Source organism: Bos javanicus, chromosome 6 (assembly GCF_032452875.1).
Source record: "Bos javanicus breed banteng chromosome 6, ARS-OSU_banteng_1.0, whole genome shotgun sequence".
In the NCBI taxonomy this organism is placed as follows: domain Eukaryota; kingdom Metazoa; phylum Chordata; class Mammalia; order Artiodactyla; family Bovidae; genus Bos; species Bos javanicus.
The window spans coordinates 96,103,814-96,120,645 of record NC_083873.1 but is presented as its reverse complement, the minus strand read 5'-3'; the positions used below and the strand labels follow the sequence as shown (position 1 = coordinate 96,120,645).

The following is a 16,832-nucleotide window of genomic DNA, read 5'->3' as shown; positions in this document are numbered from 1 at the left end:
ACACCTCAACAACAAATAGACAAACAAACCAATACAAAAAATAACCAAAGGATTCAAACAGACATTTCTCCAAAGACATACAAATAGCCAACAAGCACAGGAAAAGATGCTCAATATCATTAGTCATCAGAAAAATGTAAATCAAAGCCTCCATGAGGTACCATTTGACACTTATAATAATAAACAACAAAATTGTAAGTGTTCGGATGTGGAGAAATTGGAACAGTTTTACATTGCTGGTTGGAATGTAAAATGGTTCAGCTCTTGTGGGAAACAGTTTGACAATTCCTCAAAAAGTTAAACAGAGAAATGGCACATGATCCCACAATATTCCAGGTATAAACCCCAAAGAATTGAAAACAGGTATTCAAATAAGTACATGTACACACATGTTTATAATAGCACTACTCTCCATAATAGCCAAAAGGCAGAAAAAAATCAATGTCCATCAATGGATTAATGGATAAATAAATGCGATATTATCTGCAAGGAGATCCAACCAGTCCATCCTAAAGGAAATCAGTTCTGAATATTCATTGGAAGGACTGATGTTGAAGCTGAAACTCCAATACCTTGGCCACCTGATGTGAAGAGCTGACTCATTTGAAAAGACCCTGATGCTGGGAAAGATTGAAGGCAGGAGGAGAAGGGAATGACAGAGGATGAGATGGTTGGATGGCATCACTGACTCAATGGACATGAATTTGAGTAAACTCCGGGAGTTAGTGATGGACAGGCAGGCCTGGTGTGTGCTGCAGTCCATGGGGTCACAAAGAGTTGGACACAACTGAAAACCTGAACTGAATTGTGATATAGTCATATAATGGAATATTATTCAGCCATAAAGAGGAATAAGGGGTTGATACATCATACAGTGTGGATGAACCTTGAAAATATTAACCTTGTGCTAAATGAAAGAAGTCAGACGTAAAGGTCTCATGTTGTATGATTCCATTTATGTGAAATATCCCCAAAAGGTAAATCCACTGAGACAGAATGCAGACTGGTGTTTGCCAGGGGCTGAGGGGAGGGAGTAATGTGGAGAAAGTGCTCGATGGGTAGGGGGTTTTCCTTTGGGATAATAGAAATATTTTAGAACTGAATAAACTTGGTGATTGCCTAACATTGTGAAACTACCAAATGTTCCTGAGCTGTTTACTTAAAAATATCTCTGTTTAAGTTATGTAATTTCCACTTCAGCTAAACAAAAGATAACAGGAGTAATTTTACAAACTGGATAAAGATGAAAGCAAGGATCAGCCATATTTACTAATATTCTCTTTCCTTTACTGAAATGCAAATCATAAAGTTAGTGGTATGAGAGCTGAGAGCTCTGACCTTTCTTAATGAGACTACCAAAAACTATTCCTATAAATTTGGTACAGTGTCATAATAGTGTCTTATCAGAAGCAGTGTCTAGCCTCCTGGTTACAAGCATTAGTGGAAGTAAATTCACGTTGATTCAAGTTCTGGCTCAGCCACTTATTAACTATGTAACTGGAAAAGTTAGTGTTCTCATTCATTAAATGGAATAATAGTCCTATCATCAGAATTAAGGGCTTCCCAGATGGCAAGAGTGGTAAAGAACCTGCTTGCCAAAGCAGGAGATATAAGAGACGTAGGTTCAGTCTCTGGGTTGGGAAGATATCCTGGAAGAGGGCGTGGCAACCGACTCCAATATCCTTGCCTGGAGAATTCCTTGGACAGAGAAGTCTGGTGGGCTACAGTCCATAGGGTTGCAAAAGAGTCACATATGACTGAATCGACTTAGCACACACTCAATCAGAATTAAGTGCTGCTGCTAAGTCACTTCAGTCATGTCCGACTCTGTGCAATCCCATAGATGACAGCCCACCAGTCTCCCCCATCCCTGGAATTCTCCAGGCAAGAACACTGGAGTGGGTTGCCATTTCCTTCTCCAATGCATGAAAGTGAAAAAATAAAGTGAAATCGTTCAGTCGTGTCCAACTCCTAGCGACCCCATGGACTGCAGCCTACCAGGCCCCTCTGTCCATGGGATTTTCCAGGCAAGAGTACTGGAGTGGGGTGTCATTGCCTTCTCCACAGAATTGAGATGTGTGTAAATCAAATCACAAAGGGTCCAGTAAGTGTTTCTTAAGTATAAATTATTATTATTATAAGTGCTGATATTAAGCATAAATTGGGGATTATACTTTCTATCTGCCTTACAAAATTAAGGGTGCAGGATGAGGGTGGGTAAGCAAGACCATATAGCTCTATCTTCAGATAGTGTATCTGAAAAAATTGAGTCACGCATTTGAAGTGTCATGAAGATAATGCTGTTTGTGGAGCCTGTCTAAAGTTTATGGGATTAGGGGCTTCCCTGGTGGTCCAGTGGTTAAGAATCTGCCTTGCAATGCAAGGGAAATGGGTTCGATCCCTTGTCAGGGAACTAAGAATGTCACATGCCATGGAGCAGCTAAGCCTGCACTCTGTTAACTACTGAGCAGCCTGTGCTCTGGAGCCCTAGAGCTGCAAGGAAAGATCCTACATGATACAATGAAGATCCTTCGAGCTCAACTAAGACCTGATGCAGCCAAATACATAAATACATTTTAATACAATAAAAAATAAAGTTTATGATATCACATGAATTTAAGAGGGGAATTGCTTCTCTAGAGCTTGATGAAATTATTGAAACTAGGCAACTGTATTTCCAATTTTTCAAATGCAGAAACGAGGAGTAACAGAAGGGGTGACTGATTAGCAGGGGCAGAAGCTGGTTCCTGCTCTTGAGATCATCTCATGAGCTAATAGTAAGGCTGAGGTTACACTCAAGATTCCCCAGTCCTGGGATGGGCACCAGAGCTTGAACCCTCTTCCAAACACTTGTTTCATACATAGATTTGTTCTGGAAGCATACAAGCAATTTTGAAATTATGTTATTGATCAGAAACATATTTCAGTAAAAACAAAACATTTTAGCAAGATGGGAAATTTAAAATGAGTTCACTGAGTCCCCAAGTACAGGGGAAGTTCATTTGGGACACATATTTCACTCCTTTCTAACACTGTGTAAAGGAAAAGGGGGAAACTGCCATTTGTGAAGGTTTGTATAGTCCATGAAAAAGTTGCAAGTGAAGTTGTTCAGTTGTGTCTGACTCCTTGGGACCCCATGGACTGTAGCCTATGAGACTCCTCCATCCATGGGATTTTCCAGACAAGAATACTGGAGTGGGTTGCCATTTCCTTCTTCAGTGAGATCAGGATAATATTTTATAGACTTTTATTACAAAGCCACGGCATCAGGCTTGTTCAGATTCTAGCTCTGATTCATATCAGTTACCAGAGCATATACTTTTACCCAAATGAAAGTTAAAATGGAAGGAAAAGTATGTGGCAATCGGATGGTTGCCAAAGGAACACTCTGGAGTGCGGAAATGAACTCCAAGGGATGTGGGTGGTGGTGTCTTACTGGGGAAACCAGTCCTGCTTCTTTCCCCTACATTTGGCTTCAAACTATTTCCTTCTTACAAACACTTTGCGTCCTGCTGTTAACCAGTCTCCACCTTGGGTCTAACCTTTGATAAAATCTCATGAGTGTCTCATAATCTACCATATACCTCTTCTGATGGCTTTAATTTTAATTGATTGCCTTCCTTTGAAGTCAAAGCCCTATGGCCCAGGCTCAGCTCTACCATAGTGGCTCAGCAGGTAAAGAATCCGGCTGCCAAGGAAGGAGACAAGGGTTTGATCCCCAGATCGGGAAGATCTCTTGGAAAAGGAAACGGCAACCCACTTCAGTATTTTTGCCTGAAAAATCCCATGGACAGAGAAGCCTGGTGGGTTACAGTTCATGGGGTCATAAGAGTCAGACACGACTTAGTGATTAATCCACCACCAGCAGCTGTTCTCAGACAAATTATCTAAACTCTTCAAGCCTTAGTTTACTTACCTGTAAAATAAGCCCAGTAGTATCAGCAGAGATGCTCTGAGAATTAATTGAAAGAATGCAGGTAGTGTACACAGCACACAGGACAAAATTCAATGAATGTTAGCTAACTAGAACAGCCATGTCCAAGTAGGCACTTAAGTTTGAATTCAGATGTGCTGTAAGTATAAAACACATAGTTTTGAAGCCTTAGCACAAAAATGAGTATAAAATATCAAATGAATATTTTATATTGATTATGTGTTGAAATCATACCACTTGAAAACACTGGGCTAAATATTGTGATTATTGTGATTTATACCAAGAAATATATATTTGGTCTTTATCTCTCTTTCAGGGCCAGAATTCCTAAAACCTTTGGAATTGTCTAAGTGATGAGAGCCATAAAGTGTCCTTTCTATGCTAATGGGGTGGTTTTGGAGGCCAAATAATCTTGGCTTTCCAGGTAACTCAGTGGTAAAGAATCTGCCTGCCAATGCAGGTGACAGGGATTCCTGGATTGGGAAGATCCCATGGAGAAGGAAATGGCAACCCACTTTGTATTCTTGCCTGGGAAATCCCATGAACAGAGGCCTGGTGGGCTGCAGTCCATGGGGTCTCAAAGAGTCGGATAAAACTGAGCAACTGAGCGCCCACAACGAATGGGAGCTGGTTGCCTGGGAACTTAACCCTGTGATTAGGGGTTTGGCATTTTTCAGTCTCACCCTTAAGCCCAGATGTCTGGGTGGGAAGAGGAGCTGGAAATTAGTTACCAATGGCCAATGATTTAATCAGCCATGACTATATAGTGAGGCCTCCATACAAATAAAAAAAAAAAAAAAACCCTAAAACACAAGGTTTGGAGAGCTTGGGGGTTGGTGAATATGTGGAGACTGGGGAGAGTGACGTTCCTGGTGACAGCAAGGAATCCCCAAGCCCTTCCCCTACCTTGCCCTGTGCATCTTTTACCTGGCTGTTCCTGAGTTGTATCCTAAAGTAGGAATGTAGTGAGTAACTGCATTTCCTGAGTTATGTGAACCACTCCAGCAAATTAATCAAACCCAAGGAAGAGGTTGTGGGAACATCCAATCTGTAGTCATAAGCACAGGTAGGTCATAAGCACAGGAAGGTCATAAGCACAGGAAACCATCTGGGTTTGGGACTGGCATCTGAAGTGGAGGACAGTCTTGTAGGACTGAGCCCTTTATCTATGGAATATGGATGCTTTCTTTAGGTAGATAGTGTCAGAATTCGGTTGAATTCTCAGACACCCTGTTGGTGTTTGAGTATTGCTTGCTGGTGTGGGTGCAGAACATTTAAAATATAATATATTATAGAAAGTAATCTCACCCTTTGCTTTTCATATTTTTAATGAGGCTACTAAAACTTTTAAATTGCATACATGGCTCACATTCGTGGTTCAAAGTAACTTTCTCCTGGACAGTGGAATGACCACCATTTTTGTGGTCACGTGGTTCAAAAGGAAAGAAAAAAAGGCCTTTTTTTCCCCAAATGCAGGGAAGAATTAGGAATTTGCTAAACATGAACATGCAAACCAAAATGTAAGTTGGGCAAGAGATTATTTTCTTGGAAAGCAACACACCTTCCTTTATTCAGGACATATTTCTGTGCTTAGTCACTCAGTCTTGTCCCATTCTTTGTGACCCCATGGACTGCAGCCTGGCAGGCTCCTCTGTCTATGGGAATTTCCAGGCAAGAACACTGGAGTGGGTTGCCATTTTCTTCTCCGGGGATCTCCCTGACCCAGAGATCAAACCATCTCTCCTGCGTTGGCAGGCAGATTCTTTACCAAGGCACGCTGCTGCTGCTGCTAAATTGCTTCTGTTGTGTCCGACTCAGCCCACCAGGCTCCTCCGTCCCTGGGATTCTCCAGGCAAGAACACTGGAGTGGGTTGCCATTTCCTTCTCCAATGCATGAAAGTGAAAAGTGAGAGGGAAGTTGCTCAGTCGAGTCCAACTCTTCATGACCCCATGGACTGCAGCCTACCAGGCTCCTCCGTCCATGGGATTTTCCAGGCAAGAGTACTGGAGTGGGGTGCCATTGCCTTCTCTGGCTAAGGCACGGGGAAGCCCAAATCAACTGTACTTTGGGGAAAAAGAAAAAAAGAATGAGGGTAAAAGGGATTGTTGGGGAGGCGATAAGAGGAGCACACTGTAGTTGTCAGTGATGCTGGATATCTGGAAGCTTTTGCATAAGCAATATTTCCAATATTTTAAATGGAGATTTATAAAAAAAAAATCCCAAATTAACCTAGTTATTCAAAGTCCTTACAGATGTCTCAGCTGCTTAAATTCAGAAAAGGAATAGACAGGGACTCCCCTGGTGGTCCAATGGTTAAGAATTTGCCTTCCTTTAAAAAAAAATAAAGAAGACTCTGCCTTTCAATGCAGGGGACGCGGGTTCCATCCCTGGTAGGGGCGGTACCACATGCTGCAGGGCAACTAAAGCTTCACACCGCTAGAGACCTCCTGTGCAAGTACAGAAAGTCCGTGTGCCGTAACGAACACTCAGAACAGCCAGAAAAACATTTAAAAATAATTTAAAAAATTTTTTTAAATAATAAAAATTTTTTAAAAGAAAAGGAATGGCCAATTGACATTTAGCTCCTAACTTACAGCATTATATGACCCCTGGCACGCAAAGCCTTTGCCATTCCCACCCAGGTGAAGGAATACATTACCTCTGCCTGCCCTAGATTTCCCTCCTCCCCACCTTTTTTAAAACAATAAGTCTCCACCATTTCACAAACCATTCCTTGATTTCTTTAACCCATACTTTATTTTTGTCTTCCCTGAATTTAAAGCATTTCATTTCCATACAAGTCAATGCTCTGTTCCCCAAAACAAGTCAACAAATACTTTCCTGCAGGATGAAATATATGCTAATAGTATCTGTTCCATTACTCTCATGCCTTTTTTGATTTTATATTAACTGTTCAAAAAAGTATCTTTTCCTATACTTAAGGAGTTTTCCAATAGCCTTCTCTCTCTTTACTGTGCAAAGCACAGATTTGTCTGTGAAAAAGATATCTATGTTGGCATATCAGTGAATGGAAAATGCTTTCCTGTTCACTTTTTCCATTCTTCTGAAATATTCTGATATTAACCTATTTGGAATCAATGAATCTGAAAATGGAGGCATACTTTCTGATTACTAAGAGCAAAATATAATAATAATATTATTAAAAAGCAATGGCAATTGTTATCAGGTTACAGAACAAAGGTTTATGTATTTTCAGGATGCACTTTGTAGTCTTCAGGTACTAGAGAGCATTAACTGTGTGCCACACAATTCAATCATATCTACAATTGCATGCTTATTCTGGGTGCTCTAACTTTAACTAGTTTATTAAAATAAAAGAAAGTAGCTAGGAAAGTAACCTAGATGTTGGTCTTAAAGTTATTTCTTACGCATTTGAGTTACAGAATACCTGCTCTGGAGGAAAGAAAAACAAAACAAAACAAAAAACCCAAAAAACGTTAACCAATGACTTAAGAATTGTTTACAAATACTCGAGGGGCCGTAGAGAGATCAGGGTTTTTCTTGTCAGTGTCAAAGATGAGAATTAGGTCTAAAGGTGATAGCTGAATGGAGGCAGAATCCAGGTCAAGGTAAATAATGACTGTCTAAGTGTGTAGCCTGATGATGAGACCCTTTTATGGGGTCAGGCAGACAGAAGAGAGACGACCATAATTCAAGACTTACCAAAGGATCTCTTTATAGTAGGGAAGGTGTGAAAGGTGAACTAGATAACCTCTCAGATCTCCTGCAAGGAACTATAATTGGCTTTAATTTCAGCTCTTTCCAAGGTACTGTTTTTAGATGTCAAAATGTAACTACCAATAGGTGGTGCTGTTTTCTTACTGTTTGCTGAGCACTAGCATTGGCAACCCACTCGTGTTCTTGCCTGGAGAATCCCAGGGACGGGGAGCCTGGTGGGCTGCCCTCTATGGGGTCGTACAGACTCGGACATGACTGAAGCAACTTAGCAGCAGCAGCATTCATTGTAGAGGGCTTCCCCCAAGGCTCAGCAGTAAAGAATCTGCCTGCAGTGTAGGAGATGCAGGAGACTTGGGTTCAATCCCTGGATCAAGAGATCTCCTAGAGGAGGGTGTAGCAACCCACTCCAGTATTCTTGCCTGGAGAATCTCATGGACAGAGGAGCCTGGTGGGCTATAATCCATAGAGTTGCAGAGTTGGACACAACTGAAGCGACTCAGCATGCATGCATACACATTCATTGTAGAAATAAGAAAATGAAGGGCCTTAAAAGTCAGCCAGCCAGTGAGCATTGATTTTGGAGAGGAACCCAGGTCTTCTGTTACCTATATAAAAAAAATTTTTTGGGGGGGGTGGGTCTGGTTATCAGATAAAGGCAGAACATCTATTTGTTTTCTTCTGAAAAGAAAGCACCTGCTCCTCAAGAAACCCAGGACTCTGCAAAGAAAGTAAGACCTGGGACCAGCCCTACTATTGTAACAGTTCAGTTCCTCTCAGGGAGGAGTCGAGGCGGGGCCCGGGGAGTGGGGAGTGGGAGGTCACCTTCGTGCTGGCCCACACAGAACGTTTTCAAAGGGAAATAGAACGTACAATGGAAAGCTTTCTATGTAAAGTCTGATTTTAAAACAAATAGACTAAATGAAATCTTGATGATTAGTTAAATCCCCAGGAAGCAGCGAAAACATTTTAGTCATACAGAAAATATGTAACTAAGAACAACTCTTTTTTTTCCATCCCTTTCTCCAAACAAAGCACAGCTGCTAGAAATGCCGGGGTGCCTAGGACAGGGCCATATATGCTCATAGTCACGGGCTGAATACTCTCTGCTGATTATGGCGCCAAGGCTACAGTTCCTCTATGCCACCTTCAGTTTCCAGGCATCAAGAGATGGAGAGCTTCTAAATAGAACACAGTCAGAATGTTGTTTTTCTTGCAGAGTTCCAGTCAAATGACTGAGTTTTATGGGATCTCAAAACAACCATCCTCTATGTCCAAAGTAAAACATGGCCAAAGATGATATAATGTATGTTTTTCTAGAACAACAAAATGTTCACTAATCAAGTTTATCTACTCTCAGCCTCCACCCAAGGGCATTCCTAGACTGTGAGCTCTCAGAGGGTAGACCCATGTCCAGATAAATCTTTGAACTCCTAGCACTTTGCGTGGTCTGGAGCATTGATATCCTGAAAAATATTTTAAAATATTTAACAATGAATGAGCCACTGTTCAAACTTACCAGATTCTTGAGTGTTTCCTACTTCACAACAAAGTGAAAAAAATTTTAAGCTCCCAAGGCAAAAGGCCTTCTGGGCAATAAGTATCCTATGGAGTTTCATTTCATCAGGAGAAAAACATTACTAGAACAGTGTATAAAGTAGAAAGGCTTTGTCCCACATCTTCATGGTAAAATGTCTCGGGGAAACTCTTAAACTAAAATTTCTTTCAATTATTTTTAAAGCATCTGTTGCCTGGCTGATAGCTTTTCTACTATCTTCTCTTACCTAGTCCCCTGAACACCTAATTCAGCTCAACTGAATTATTTCCCGAGCGCCTACTGTGTGGCCACCTATGCCAGGCCCTCAAAATACAAGCTTGAAATGAAATATGCTATTTGCTCTCCAGAAACTTGATCCCTGCCCTATCACCTATTTTCTAGCAAACCTATTAGGCCCCGAACTCTGCAGCTGGGAAAGAAGGGTTAGACGTCTTTATTAACTTACTTTTGAACTCCTCCCCAGGGTAAAGCTGTCATAAAAACATTAATATACCATCCAAAGTGAAAGAAACTTACCCTTATATAAATTAATAAACCATTTGTCCAGGGAAAGACCCACTAAAACGGCCAGATGAGACCAGAACTAGGAGGTTAATCAATCCTGAATTTCAGACACCTGTTATAAGACAGTCAACACTCCAGGGATGTTGAGTTTAGAGCAGTGTCTCAGACAGGTGTCAGAATCACCTTACTGGCTTCTGAAAACTGAGGCTTCTGTGCCCACCCTCAGAGTGCGATTCAGATGGTCTGGGTGGGCTGGAGGATTTCTAACAATTTCCCTGGGTGATGTTGATGCTGCTAACCCAGGGACCATACTTGGAGAAAAACTAACTTCAAGAAATCACTATAAAGAGGTGCAACTCTGCTCCATGCAGCCACCAAGGTCAGGACAGAAACAGTAATTTCTTGAATGGAAATTCGGCATAGATTGTATTACAAGAGGACTACGGCCTCTTCATGCTTACATTGCTATCCAGATATATCCTCTGCGCCACAAACAACTGCGTGGCATTACTGTGTTAGGTATGTTTAAGCTTTTGTGGGGAGCGAGAGAAAGACAGTATCTCAAAGTATCAAGACAATCTCATTTACATGGGACTTCCAAATGCATTTTTGCATTTGATTTTTTCAACTACATTTCACCATCTTTCTGAGACTAGCACAGTAGGTATGAGTTAACCCATTTGATAGGCCTGGAAATATTAGATGACTTTATTAATTAACAATGCAGCCAAGATCTCTTAATGCTCTTAATCCTAGATTCTCTAGGAATCTCTTCTCTTCTTGAAAACCATTTATCTTAACCCATACCTAAGTGCAGCAATTATACTCCATTCAGTCTTTAGATTAATTCCATGCAATTAAATTAAAATTTTCTTGGCTGAAAAAGCAAATAAGTTCGTGTTGGGCCTCAGTAGTTTTAACTTTAAATCAGAGGACTGGGCAGAGAATCTCTCATTATTAAAGCTATTGGATACAATCATTTTATAAACGGAACATTTAACATTTACTCACTATAATATTTAAAGTCATACTTAATATTTACTCCCTCAGGAAAGTAAGAACATATTGAAGTCAGAAATATAGTAGGATCAGTTTGTCCAAACACTTTATTAATAATGCCCAAGCAAAACCAAGGCATTGCATTATTGTGGTTCTACTGCCAAGAAACAATAGATTGTAAAGGAAGGTAGATCACTGAAGGATCCAATAAAACACAGGGTCAATTGGCTTTATGACTTACATGTGGACGTTTTAGACAAATAAAGAGACATCCACGCCTTTAATAATATCATCCCTGAAAATGTGTGTTGCCAAGAGCGCTTTAGGTACCAATATCCTAGGACACAACCACTACTAACGTATTACTAGACTAGTGGCTTTATGGATTTCTAAGTAGAGCCCATAGGTGAGGGCTCTTTGGTCACAATGTCATAGTTTACTACAGTCCAAAGTAGATATTACCTTGGTAAACTTGTGTCACTTGATTAATACTATGTCACTGTGTCCATTACAAAACTCTATTTTCATGGGTTAGGAACATAATCATAAAAATTCACTCTGAATTGAAACTCGGCATAGGAAATTTCAAATAGAAACTATTTATGAAGCCAAACTTCTTTCCATCATATCACTGAAATAAAGTTATCAAGATCCTGATTACTGTGCTATGCTTGCTAAATCGCTTCAGTCATGTCCGAGACTTTGTGTGACCCCATGGACTATACCCTGATAGGCTCCTGTGCCCGTGGGATTCTCCAGGTAAGAATACTGGAGTGGGTTGCCATGCCTTTCTCCAGGGCACCTTCCAGACCCAAGGACTGAACCTGTGGCTCTCATATCTCCTGTTTGGCAGGTGGCTTCCCTGGTAGCTCAGACGGTAAAGCGTCTGCCTACAATGCGGGAGAGCCGGTTCAATCCCTGGGTTGGGAAGATCCCCTGGAGAAGGAAATGGCAACCCATTCCAGTATTCTTGCCTGGAAAATCCCATGGACTGAGGAGCCTGGTAGGCTACAGTCCATGGGGTTGCAAAGAGTTGGACATGACTGAGCAACTTCCCTTTCACTTTTCACTTTCATGAATTGGAGAAGGAAATGGCAACCCGCTCGTGTTCTTGCCTGGAGAATCCCAGGGACAGGGGAGCCTGGTGGGCTGCCGTCTATGGGGTCATACAGAGTCGGACACAACTGAAGTGACTTAGCAGCAGCAGCAATGCCATCTGGGAAACCTAGGATATACAAATTTAATGGATGGGAAAACCTTCAAAATTTTAGGAGAAAAGTTCTGATGTTGGGGCAGAAAAATCCTGAATAGCATATACAAAATTGCTCAATAATTTTCATTAGGCTTTTTGATAGGTATGAGTTTTATTATATCTAATAAATACAACAAACAATGGGATTATATAAGGGCTTTGACAGGTATCTATAACCAAGGGATTGATGATGATAAAACATTAACAAAATGATAAGTATGATATCTAGTGAATTTTTCCACAAATAAAGAAGGCTTTCTTCTAAAAGAATAATAACAGATTGATGTAAAATAATAAATACTAATCCTATAGAAGAAAATAATGGAGAATTCATAAAAACAGGCAAAATAAAATTTAATGACAGAGGCTCTAAAATTACATCCAGAGAAATTTAAAACATGAAATCAGGAAGATGGTCCAGTTGGCCCTTGGTATTCTCAGAGAACTGGTTGCAGGACCCTTGCAGATACCAAAATCCACAGATGTTTAAGTCCCTAAAATTAAATGGCATTGTATCTGCATATAATCTACATACATGCTCCTGTATACATTAAATCATCTCTAGAGTATTTATTATTCAGCAAAATCAAGTTCTGCTTTTGAGAAATTCCTGAAGTTTTTCCCTGTGAATATTTTTAATCTGTAGTTGGATCCCTGGTACCCAGGGATATGGAGGGCTAACTGTACAATGCCAACTGGACTCAAGTCCAAAAACTAACAGTGTAAGTAAATATCCTGAGTAAACAAATGAGAAATGAGATAGTGTTCAGTCATAAGATTCACTTGAATTTTGCGTATCTTCTTTCTTGAGAAATTAGGAAGAATCTGAACCAATGTTTCCCCAGATAGATGTCTCAGAACCACAATTCTCTAAAGTACTCTCATGAGGAGAAAGTGATCCACTCTTTAGAGGGTTCATGAGCTTTTTAAAGGCCCTGAAAGGTCCCAAAGTAAACTGATAACTTTTCCCAAACTTACTTGATCATGGAATGCAATTTTATGTAACATCTTTCAACGACTTTTAAATACCCTCTTTTACAAAATCTTCTCCTAGAAAATCAGATAAGATGATTAGAAATTTTGAGATGAGCTCAGTATGTTTGAAAACTTGTCTGGCAAATATATCATGATGTCCATTTCTTCTTCCATTTAAATAAAGGGTTGGGCTTGCTTTCTTTATAGCCTCTTTCAAACATGAAACTGTATAATTCCAAAACGTTTAAGATCAGGTCTGACATTCACGTCTCTAGCTAATTTTTACAAAAACCTGAACTGGGTCAATCAAATGCTTATAAACTTCCACCACTTAGATAAAATGTCTGTAACCCTTTTAATATATTCTCAATTATGTACATAGTTTTAATGTACAAATATTCCCTGAGTGAATTATCTACTTAGGGGACTTTTTTCATTGATCCTCATGTTCTCCTGGTCTCTCTGAGTGTGTCTAACCATACTAAAGAGATAAATTTAAATTATTTTTAATGTAACAGTCTTTTTCTTTTCCATTAGCATAGATAATCTAGAATTCATGGCATTATGGATTTTTAAATGTCAGAGATTGTAAAGCTGTCTTGATTGTTACAGTAAAAACTTCATTAAGGGCTATCATGTATTCAAAGTAGAGTGTAATTCAAAGCAGCTGCACATCCAGTTCTCCCTCTCCAGATGTACTATTGTCCTCTGAATAAAAACATCAGATAATCTAAGTATTCTTTAATTTCTAGGTGCCAGAAATTTCTAGGTAACTCTGTTTTAATAATGTTGTAATAGCCCCTTGCCATCAAACCCACCAACAATGATGCTTCCCCACCCCCAGTCCATGCATTTTACAAAACTGACTCCTATTAGAACGATTGTTCAGCCCATCACTACATCCTTTCTAAAGCCTTATATTTTAGCCTTGCACTTCAGAAACATGTCACATTTTAATTCTTCATTTTTAAAGATTTTTGGTTACAGTAGGAAAGACTCTCTTCTTTCTCACTGAAGGAAAATATTCACTTTGGGGTCTGACTTTTTTCAACTTTCTTTTCTTTCTGTCTATAAAGTCTGTGTCATTTTTCTTGAAAGGTGACATAAATCCACTGAAATGCAATCTTTTGTAGTTATATGTCATAAATTAAAATAATGATAGTTTCCTAATAAGAACAGCTGTGCGTTAATCACTTTCCCTAAAGAGGTTAAATTTATGATTAAGAAAAATAAGATTAAGTGACTATGGAAATGATGAGAAACTAATGAACACAAAGTATGTATCTTCAAGGATCAAGCCAGGAGAAAACCTCATGCAAAATATTCTTCTTTCATTACATAGAAGCCAAGGACAACTTCAACTAAGACGAAAATAAAAGCTGATTTCATGTCTCTCTTGTCTTCCTTCGAGATGGTGTGTTTTTCTAAAGCCAAACTTCTCTGTCATCAATAATTTTGTAAATTACCTTTTACAAAGGGAAAGATAAAACCTATCTTTATATAAACACTTACACACCACAAAAAGACGTATGAGTGCTCCAAACTTACGGTTTTGGCACACCAACTGCTTAGCATTGAGGGAGGAGAAAGGGGTTAGCAGAAAGTGTATTTAGGATGAATGCCACCCACCATCAAGTAATGGTTTAAGTAGAAGGTAATCAGAGGGAGACCACAGCAGCTAAATTTCAACCAAAGATATTCTAGGTTTAGAACAATAAATAATTTTAATCAGGTATGTTCCAAGGAGCAAAGAGGACTCTAAGGCTATAACTCAGCCTGAATAAGCACGGGGAAAGTGTGCCGAATCAGCAGCCACTCCAGAGACAACAACACACACCTGACCTTCCATTAAAACCTGTAACATCGTTGGTCCAGAGAAGCACATATGTTTGTGAAACCTCAACACTGTGAACTGGAAAACATATCTAATTTATTAAAGCAGACAGCATCTTTCACCTACGTTAGAACGCATGTCACAAGATGAAGGGTGTTAGGGAAATGCTGATACATATAAAGGAGAGAGACACACGAAAGCCTTAGCACCTTCCTGGAGTTGGGCCTTATTAAAACCAGAACTGCTTTTAATAAGGTCTTTTTAGTGTGTTAGTAACTAAACTCTTGGAAGGAGTCCAACATGAACCACCTCTCCAGGAGTTTCCAGTATAGTAACAGGACACTTCAGCTTCCACAAAAACCAGTGTCTACATTTGATAAATAAGTCATTAAGACAGTCTCTAGGATGCTAAAGGAATTACTTTTCTTATCAGGGCGCACAGCCTTGTATATACGCTCTCAGCTGCAATTCATCATTTCAAGGGAACTTCTGGCCTCCGTATCAGAGTTTATCATTTGATGGTCTAAGACTACAGAGAGGCTGATAAGGGACACTCTGAAATTATAATGCATAGAGTGAGCTGAAGCCAAAGAGTAAATGGGGCCTGAGATATTCAAATCCTTATCCATCTCTCACTCACGGTTCGGTTCCCTCAGTCTAAAACAAACATACAAAAACACTATAGAATAGGTGTGAATGAATCAAACTCACATGCCACCTCCAAACCTTGTGATTCATACTAAAAATCTGTGATTCCAAAAATACTATTCATCTCTTGGGTGCCTTGGAGACTCCCTAGGAATATTACCAAGAAAATGCAGATAGAGGTAAGAATGATTAGATTATCTTCACTATTGCCACCTGCCTTGCCCACCCAACTTCTCTGGTTTCTTCCACACTGTTTTTTCATGGAGCTCTGCCCTTGGAGTTGCACTGAACAGGCCAGTCACTGGTGTGGTCAGCTGTCAGGACAGCCTTCTCCAGGGGCTGACACACCAAGAGTAGGCTTCTCTTTCCTTAGCAGAGGCCACCTCCTTATAGATCATGCTCGTGGTTTTCAGAAGAAAGCGAAATCTGATTCAGCTCAGGCTCCAGCTAGAGACTTCTGCATTAGAAAGCATAATTCACATTTATTGTAAATGTCATCAAGGCTAGGTGCTCTAGAGTGTATTTACACTGTCAGCCTAGGGCTTTCCTTGATGAATGCTTTCGTGGTGTTCCTCTTTTCCAGGAGTCCTATGTATCAAAGCTTTGGGAGATGTCTTTCTAGTGATTCTGACAGAATTGAGAGCATCAGGCATGGCCTCCTAACTTGAAGATTCTTGGCTATTTTTCAACGGTTCACTGAGGACAGGCTTTGCAGTTACATTTCCCTTCATCGTGAATGCAGTGAACAAAAAAGCCGGGTGCATCCTCAAAGCATATAAACCGAGTTAGCGTCCAGGAAACTTTCCCTCAAGCTGTTAGCACAGGGGAGGCAGGCTGTTAGCATAAGTTATTCGCTTCACCACAGGGGCCAGGAGAAACCTTGTTAAGCCATGAATTTCAGCCCACAGTGATCTGTGTGTTGAAAATGGGATGAGCAAATTTTCATCGGCAGATTCCAAGAGGTGTTTACATCCACCGGCTGCTCGCCTCCGTCCCAACTCCTCCCAGGGTGGGTGGTACAGTCCCCTGTTTGCCCAGATGGGTTTTAAATAATCGAAACACCCGAGCACCTGGTTTAGTCTGCGTTGTTTGCCACCAAGGGACTATCAAGTAGAAAGTGTCAAATATAAACACAGAGGACGCCAGTTAAGAGAAGGTGGAAGGTCTGGAGAAGCGACTGTCTTAAAGGGCTAAGGGGAAGGCGTCTAGTTCAAGAGTGACTTTTCTCTCTCGTGCCCTGGGGTTGGCATAAAATAACATCTGCCTCTAGGTAAACACGGCTATAGCCCTGTCCAAGGGAATTTCCGCTGACCGACTTAAACGTCGGCATAGGTTGCCCCAGAGGAGCCCCAGACACCCAGGGCAAGAGGACCCCCCTGGACAGGGTCAGGGGCAGCCCGGTTTCCTGCGCTTCCTTCTTCCAGCCGACCG

General features: G+C 40.5%; 1 protein-coding gene across 1 annotated transcript in view; it reads right to left on the bottom strand.

Annotated features, from left to right (window-relative positions):
* BMP3 (bone morphogenetic protein 3) overlaps nt 1-16,832 on the bottom strand; it is a 31,966-nt gene that overhangs the window by 13,873 nt on the left and 1,261 nt on the right. The gene's annotated exons all lie outside the window — the stretch shown is intronic.